This window comes from Tupaia chinensis, unplaced genomic scaffold (genome assembly GCF_000334495.1).
Source record: "Tupaia chinensis unplaced genomic scaffold, TupChi_1.0 Scaffold000251_1, whole genome shotgun sequence".
In the NCBI taxonomy this organism is placed as follows: Eukaryota; Metazoa; Chordata; class Mammalia; order Scandentia; family Tupaiidae; genus Tupaia; species Tupaia belangeri.
In genome coordinates, this window is record NW_006159731.1 from 1,641,396 (window position 1) to 1,650,062 (window position 8,667).

The 8,667-nt window shown below is 38.3% G+C and overlaps 1 pseudogene; it reads left to right on the plus strand.

Annotated features, from left to right (window-relative positions):
- Positions 1–8,116: 8,116 nt before the first annotated feature.
- The window catches only part of LOC106734915 (60S ribosomal protein L9 pseudogene), a 5,207-nt pseudogene continuing 4,656 nt past the window's right edge, over positions 8,117–8,667 (plus strand).

Consider the following 8,667-nt stretch of genomic DNA (forward strand, 5'->3'; position numbering starts at 1 on the left):
ATATATGTATATATATATACACACATATAAATCAAGAATTTTGCTTTCTCTTAAAGTCAGATGTTTTATTCATTTCACTAGAGGTAGGAGATTTGGGAATGGGGAACCAAAAAAATCCTTTTCTGCATTTTGTCCTACAAGAGCAACAACTAAAAGCACAGTGAGTATCCTGGGAGTACACGGTGTGTCTGGGTGTGTCCTAGTGTGTTCAGTTATGCTCATTCATGCCAAGACATTGCTTTTTGCCCGTAAAAGGAGGAATTACAACATCAGACCTGGATTGTTCTCATTTCCAAACAGCCATAAAGTGTCAACATAAGACTGTCAATCACTTGTTCTCTCCTCTCACAAACACTCCCTGGAGCCCAGGCCAATTGTAGAAAACAGATGCAGCAGGCACTGTTTTGACAACACTGGAAACGCCTGCAATTAGGAGTCAGGGTAGCGTAAAAATGATTAATATGCTCCCCAAAGAAGAGGGAGTGCGCCTCCAGAAGAGATCATTGGATGGGCACCCTCTGATTGACACTCTCTCATACCCAGACAAAGGTGCACATTCTCTCACAGGTCTCTCCACTTAGTGCCTCGCTGAGAGTGTCTTATAACGTCTTCATTGTGGAAAGGCAGGTGGGGAGAGAAGTTCCTAAAGGATTGGGGAAAGGCTGGAGGATGGCAGTAAAAGTACAAAAATGAGCAATCTCCAAGCAAGCAATAAAACGGAATTTGGTATCTTTTTAAGCCAATAAACAAGGATTCTCTGAGTTTAGCAGCAATCCACGGAATGTGGCAGTTGACAATGCAATTAAGAATAGTCATTTATGAGACGAAAATCACTGTTCAGCGCATTGCATATAATTTAAGGCTGTCCTTGAGTAATTTTAATTACATAGCCATCTATTTACAATCAGTTGTCTTTTCTCTGTAAATATATTCTCAGTTGTGGGTATCTGGGGCCAAGCCACCACCCTATCTTGTGGTGGAGGAAAGAACTCTAGACTGAAAATCAGAGGAGTCAGCTCAGTTCCTCATTAGCTGAGGACCCTAAATCTCCCTGGATTCAGGACTTCTCAGCTGTACTGCAGGAATATGGATGAGATAAGTGGTCTCCAGACTTGGGACAGGTTCTAGGTTGTTGAGTCTGGGCCTCACCTCCACTTCAAAGCTTTAACCAGAACATCTCTTCTTTGATCTGATATTGTGCTTTTTGAAGAAAAGTTTTTCAAAAATAAAAATTATTCAACACTCTTTTCTTCCATGAATATTTACTGAGCTCCTACTATGTAATGGGTACTGTTTCAGAGCTAGGGGACACAGCAGGGATGGATGAAGATACCAGTAGTTCTCATAGACATACAGAGACTACTTTAAAGTTTCTTTGTAGACACAGAACCCTGCATTTCCATGACAGATAAACAGGTGTCCCAAAGGATGCCTTTAGAGTTAACGATCCAATTGTAACTGCACAAGGACAAACAGACCCAGAGAAAACTGAAGAGTGGTATGCTTTTGGTCTTTGTGGTACAGTAATAACTCAGTGCCCTAAGATGCTGAGATCCTGGGCTCGTTTCCTGAACATGCCATGTGCACACAATCTGTGTGTGCCTGTAATCCTGGTTGGTTGAAGTTTTTGTGTCCTGTACAAAGCCATTTCCCTATCTTAGCGTTATAGTCATATTTTCATATGTTTCAAGGCTTGGGATAGGATCATGACATGAAGACTCTATTGGGAATATCTATCTCCTCCTCTTTTTCTCCTCTTCATGGAAGAAATAAGTGCTTTTCCTGCCTCATATCGAGATAAAGTATACCTGTAAAGGTCCTATGAAATGGCCAGTGTAGAGTGGGATTTCACATAAGGTAGCACTGAACTGAAGCTTCAAGGACCTTCTTAATCACTGCCAGCCATAATATGGCCCCCAGTTGAACCCAAGTTCAAGTTCAGTTAATGTTTCATGTGTACCGATCATGACACTTGCCATATGGCAGGCAATCCATTATATTTATTGAGTCAATAAACTTATTCTCCTGATGATATTTAAAGCCCTATAGATGGTTTTAGGTTTCATTTAAAGCAATCACTGCCTGGACGCAGCATTTTTCTAAATTTTTTGTTCAATTACAAGATCTTTCAAATATACTGACAATAATCTAAAAGACATCTGTGTATCTACCATGAAGGTTACACAGAGGTTGTTTCACCATATTGCCTAGTTGGCTTCAGAAAGTCTTCTAAGAATTATTTTGAAGCAATTATTGTCAACCAAAAACTTCATTCACACTCCTTTCTCATTTCCCATATAGTGCTTCTCTTGCAGTAGATATGTATCATTTCCATATAAGTTATTGTGTCTGTAAACAACCCACTGTATCATTTTGTGTGTATTCATTGTTCATTGAAGAATATCAGGATCTTTCCACTTTTTGGCTGTCACAGACAGGACTGTGTCTGTGTCTATGCAAGAACATCCATGCCTATGTTTCCTTTGAGCAGAGAAGAGGGATGGCATGCACATCTTCAGTTTTTTTAGTTGTTGCCAGCTTTCTCTCCACAGTGGTGGTTCTAACATTTGCCACCCTCACAATGCATAAGTATTTCTATTTCCCCACATCCTTCTGTGTGTATGTTTTCTTTGTTTGTCTTAGACAAGATCTCACTATGTCATAATCATCCTGCCTCATCTTCTGCAATAGATGGGACTGAACAGGTACAACTGTGTTCAGCTTGTAGGGTAGTCTGGGAATTGAACCCTGGCCTCCTATGTAGCCTCAGCCTTCTGAGTAGCAGCACTTAACAGTGTACACTATCAAAGGAGAACCCCTTATTGATTTTTGTTGTTGTGTGCAATCTCCTGAATACAAAGTACCTTTCATGTTTATTAACCATTTGTATTGTCTCTTCTGTGAACTCTTAATATCCCTTTCAGTTGGATTGACTGTCTTTTTCTAATGATTTATGAGATTAATATTTATATAGGGTGCATGTATCTTTCTCCAGATCATCTTTTTTTCCTCTACTTTTGTTGATTTTTTTCAAAATTTTTTAAAAATAAAGTTCCAATTTATTGGCGTTTTTCTCCTGGAGTTTGTTTTTGTGTCCTGTACAAAACACTTTTCCTGTAGATTCCCAAAATACTTAGACAAGGAGCCATTTTAAATCTGAGGTGTGTCCTGGCGTGTTCTGGGAACCCATGCTTTAAACTCTACTTTCTAGACTCCTGAAATACTCAGACAAGGTAGGGTGACCTCTGTCCTCTCTCTCTGTCTGTCCATCTGTCTGTCTCACGCTCCTTCTCTCTCTTTAATTTTTTTTCATTTAATTTTTTAATTTGTAAACCACTTCTCCTCATCTCGGGCCTTTTCTTTCTATTGTTAATTTCAGAAGCCATTTTAAATCTGAGCTGTGTCCTGGTGGGTTCGTGTGCACTGTGCAGTTTTCATTTTTTACTCTTAAAATTATTTTTGTTCTCTTTTTTTGGTCGTTTTTGTCAAGTTTTTTTTTTTCTTTTCCTTTTGCTTTTATTATTTTTTTAACCTTATTTTTCCACTCTGCTCTTCACTCTCCACACATTGAGTGTCTAGAAAGGCCTAGGTGCACAGTAGCCAAGCATCTGCATACTTTTCGAGTCATTGAAATCCTCAACACTTATTGAACCTCCTGCTTTAAGAATCTCTTTCTGTGGATACCACATTACAAAGCACAGAAGAGGAGAGATTTTGTCAGAGAATGACCAGAAACCACTGCAGAGGAATAAGAAATAGAAACCAAGAACATATTTCTCCCCTAAGGGAAAAGAACAAACCTTCATCATCCACAGACAGTATAGTAGAACTCGTGGAAATGTCCGATAGAGAATTCAGAATATTCATAATGACAAAACCAAAGGAGATGCAAGAGCTGAGAGACAATGAACTCCAGAAGATGCAGGAGAAAAAAAGACAATGAGTTCCAGGAGGTGAGGAAGTTCTTGCATGATCTGAAAGAGGAAATACACACCATTTAAAAAAAAAGAATCAAATGGAGCTCTTAGAGATGAAGGCTGTAATTGAGAAAATCAAAACCTCCCTCAAAAGTATTTAGAGATTAGTCCATGCAGAAGATTGAATCTCGAATGTTGAAGGCAAAACCTCTGATCTAGAAAACACAACCAAAAAAAACTGAGAATACTATATGAGAAATACAAGACACCATTAAGCACCCAAACTTCCAGATACTCGGTATTCCAGAAACTAATAAGGGCATTGATAATCTATTCCATGAAATCCTAGGGGAAAAGAAAAAAAAAAACTTTCCAAATCTAGAGAAGCATTCAAATATCCAGACCCAAGAAATACAAAGGACCCCTAATATAATCAACCCAAGAAGATCTTCTCCAAGGCATGTCATAGTCAGATTGGCAAAATCCACAAAGACAAGATACTAAAATTGGCAAGAGAGAAATGTCATATTACTTATAAAGGTTATTCCATTAGGCTAGCATCAGATCTCTCTCAGATACAATGTGAGCAAGGAAAGAATGAGAAAATATATTCAAAGCGTTAAGTGAAAAACAGTTTCAACCAAGAGTACTATACCCGGCAAGATTATTGTTCATATGGAAAGAAAGAATAAAAACATTCTCAGATAAACAAGACCTGAAAGAATTTGCCAATAGCAGACCCACTCTTCAAGAAGCTCTGAAAGGAGTGCTCTATCAGGAAATCTAAAGACACATACAGAAATAAGAGAACAAAAAGCAACCAAGAAATTGACCAACTTAATGCTAAGGACAAGAAATATCAATAATAATGTTGAATGTTAACCTCCAGGATTTAAAAGGAAAGATTGAATCATGGTAACAATGCAAATTCAACAGAAGAGAGACTGAACATAAGACTGAACTGGTGAAATAGAATTTTATAAGGTTTGAGTAAAACATTATTATGCTTTATTTTCCCAATTTAAGGAGTTTTCTTTTATTTTTCTTTTTTTTTTTTTGAGCTGTTGATAGGTTCAGCAATTTGTTAAAATATTTTTTCTTCTTGTTTGTTTCTTTAAATGGAAACATAAACTTTTCTTCATTCCTTAGACGTCTGGAATTGGAAAATATTTGGGAGTATTCTTATTTTGTGAAAGAAGGGTTATTTGCATAAGTTCAATAATACCCATTGCATTGAATCAGAAATTGGAAATACTCCTTATTGGACAGGGCTTTGACTGGAATGTCATATCTGAAGATTAATCAGAAAACAGTGGAACTAAGGTAGATCTCAAGTAAGCCAACAGAAGCTCTTGGAAAGGTGGCCTGACATCATAAACAGTTTTGACTGACAGAAAGGATTAGAGAAGCTATGTGAAAGAATTTGTACTATAAAATAACCTGGACTTTTCCAGCCCAGCATCATAATCAGTAGAGATTGCAAAAGGGTAACCACAACCAGAGGGTTATCTTGAGGAAGTCTTCGAAGGAAGAAAAAGAGATTGACCTTTGCTAGTAAATGGTGTATCACGGAATACTTGGTAGGCAGGGCTGAATTGAGAGGGCTTATTGTGTGACTTGTGTGCTGGGCATTTGCTTTTCAACAGTTTGAGTAGTTGACAAGTAAATATTTTCTCAAAAATATTTAAAACCCTACTGTCTCTGTTGTTATTGAGTCACAAACAAAATTATAACAAATATTTTGAACATTATCTTTAAAATTCAGTTTTTTGAAATTTTGAAAGTTGTTTATTAACTATCAAGAACTATGGAACATGAGCAAAAGTTTTTTGTATGTAAATGTTTGTGTAAAAATAAATAAATGGTTAAAAAAAAAAAAGTGCCCAAGGGGGAGGGGGGGACTAAACACTTTCCCCTAGCTCAGTGTTATAATCTCATACACTTTCTTTTAAAAGTTTTAAAGTTTGCTTTTTCATATTTAGATTCTAATATATCTGAGACTTATACTGTGTATGGAGTAAGGCAAAATCTAATTTTATCTTTTTTATACAGCTTACTTTCTTTTAGTCTCATTTCTTGTCATTTGGATTTTTCTTCTCTGTCTTTAATCATCAAATTATTAATGATAATCAAATTAATAATGAAATTATCAAGTTATTTGAAGTCCTTAGGTTCTAATCCTGCTGTTTATTTTGTGCCTAGTTTTATCTCTTGGAGAATTGTTCATCATTTTACATTGTGAATTCTTTAGTGGAACTTCATTTGTAGTTCTGTGTAGACTAGGTTGAAAATGTTTTCCTTTTACTTTTGTTAGGTATCCCTGGTGTACCATAAGCCTAAGACCACATTTGTTTTTGAGTACCTTTAATTCCTTGATAAGAATGTCCAGAACACTTTGGACCCACTCCCCTGTCACCTGTCCTCTCAAGAAGACTGAGTTAATGTAGAAAGAAATGGACCATGGGTGATCTGACCTTCAGCTGTCATTTCTCCCTTTCCTGCTACACAACTGCAAAACAAAAGGTTATGAATCCCAAGCACTGGAATCCATTTAATCCTGGTATTAGACATTTGAATTTTTATTAAGATTGTACAGAAGCACTTCACTTAGATAAGTTTGGGCTCTGACCAGTTGGGAAGAACAGGTTGCCCCTGTTTGAGTGCCTACCAATTCCCATATGGTAAGGTCAGAATGACTGAGGTTTTGCAACTATCTCTGAATGAATGAATCTGACCTAAAGTTCCCACGACTTGTATTCTTGTGCATTCATCCTTCATACTAATTTGAATAGTCAGTAAATGATAAGTTATTGGTCTTTAAAGCTTTTCTTGGTCTTTCCATGTCAGCTTTCACTAAGTCACATGTGGTACTCATTCTTGGGAGCACTGAGAAACATTTTCAATGCTATCTGTTCTCTGGTTCTGCTTTTTTTTTTTTTTTTTTTTTTTCTTGGAGAGGTTTTTGCTATAGGGTGCATGTGCTCACCAGAAAGACAGAGAGAGACAGAGAGACAGAAAGTGAGAAGTCACCCCCTCGGGGAATGGCTACACGGCAATCTCTTCTCCTCCATTCTCCTCTCTGTATCTTGGGCATGTACGCACATGTGCCCAGCGTGTGGGCAGATCTGGGACTCAAACCACAATCGACTACATAGGAGTCCAGTGACATAGCCATTATGCCAACCACTGGTCCCTGGTTTTGCTTTCTGATCTCTTTCTCTATGTGTGAGCCTCTCCCCAGTCCACAGACCTCCGCCAGGGACAAAGGCTTCCATTTTCCTATTTTCTTTCACAAGGACAATACAGATCTATTAGTGAATTATTAGTGAAGTGCAAAGAGGGAGAAGCTGCCGTTTTCTGAAGTATAGTAATTAGCCATAATCAGGCATTTCCATACAAAGTTGAGAGAACCATTTCAGTACCATTGAGCATTCCCCATTCAACGCTACTTTCTTTCTGGGTGCTCCACCATCCCACCTCCCTGGGGGGCCAAAGGTGTCTTACTCTCTTCCTGTCTTTCTTCAACATTTTCTCACAGGTTACCTCATTCTTGCTAAAGGAACATCTTATTTTTGGGGATTGCATGAGCAGCAGAACATCACTTTTCTAGATTGACAGCCTAGAATATAATGAACCTCTCTGTAGCTCACCCAACCACCTGTCTTTAGAATGGTGCCTCAACTCGAAAGAGAAAAAGCAGGCTCAGAAATGCCAGATCTCAGCTGACCTTACCTTAGAGTTGGGATGATAAATTACTTCAGAATCCTGCTGGCCTGGTCCCAGTCAATGGTAGAGAACTAGTCAGCTGAGTTTGCATTGTGAAAACCATTGGTTTAACCTGAGAAACAAACAAAAATGTTTATATTACTGTAAGTGATAAGGGCTGTTTTTATGAATGATTTTTAAATACCTGCTATAACTGTCAAGACAAAATACTGACTAATTAAATTTATGTATTTCACAACAAGTGGACAAGAGAAAAACATCTTTGGAAGTGAGAATGTTGATATGTGGTCATTTGCATTTAATAACCAAAGACAATAAAATCAAGAGGTACAAGGAAAGGAGCCAAATAGCTTGTGAGGTTAGTCAAGGAAAAGCAAAATTTTAGCTCAAAAAGTGCATTATCCAGCCATCCAAGTTTTCCAAAGTTGTAATATTGAAATAGAATTCTTCGCTCTTTGCCGCACCTACTGCGAGGATGAAGACCATTCTCAGCAACCAGATGGTCGACATTCCCCAGAACGTCGACATCACCCTGAAGGGACGCACTGTCATCGTGAAGGGCCCCCGAGGAACCCTGCAGAGGGACTTCAACCACATCAATGTCGAGCTCAGCCTCCTTGGGAAGAAGAAGAGGCTGCGGGTTGACAAATGGTGGGGAAACAGAAAGGAGCTGGTGACCGTTCGCACTATCTGTAGTCACGTCCAGAACATGATCAAGGGTGTTACGTTGGGCTTCCGCTACAAGATGAGGTCTGTGTACACTCATTTCCCCATCAACGTTGTTATTCGGGAGAATGGGTCTCTTGTTGAAACCCGAAATTTCTTGGGTGAAAAATACATCCGGAGGGTTCGAATGAGACCAGGTGTTGCTTGTTCAGTATCTCAAGCCCAGAAAGATGAGTTGATCCTTGAAGGCAATGATATTGAACTCGTTTCAAATTCAGCTGCCTTGATACAGCAAGCCACGACAGTTAAAAATAAGGATATAAGAAAATTTGGATGGTATCTATGTCTCTGAGAAGGG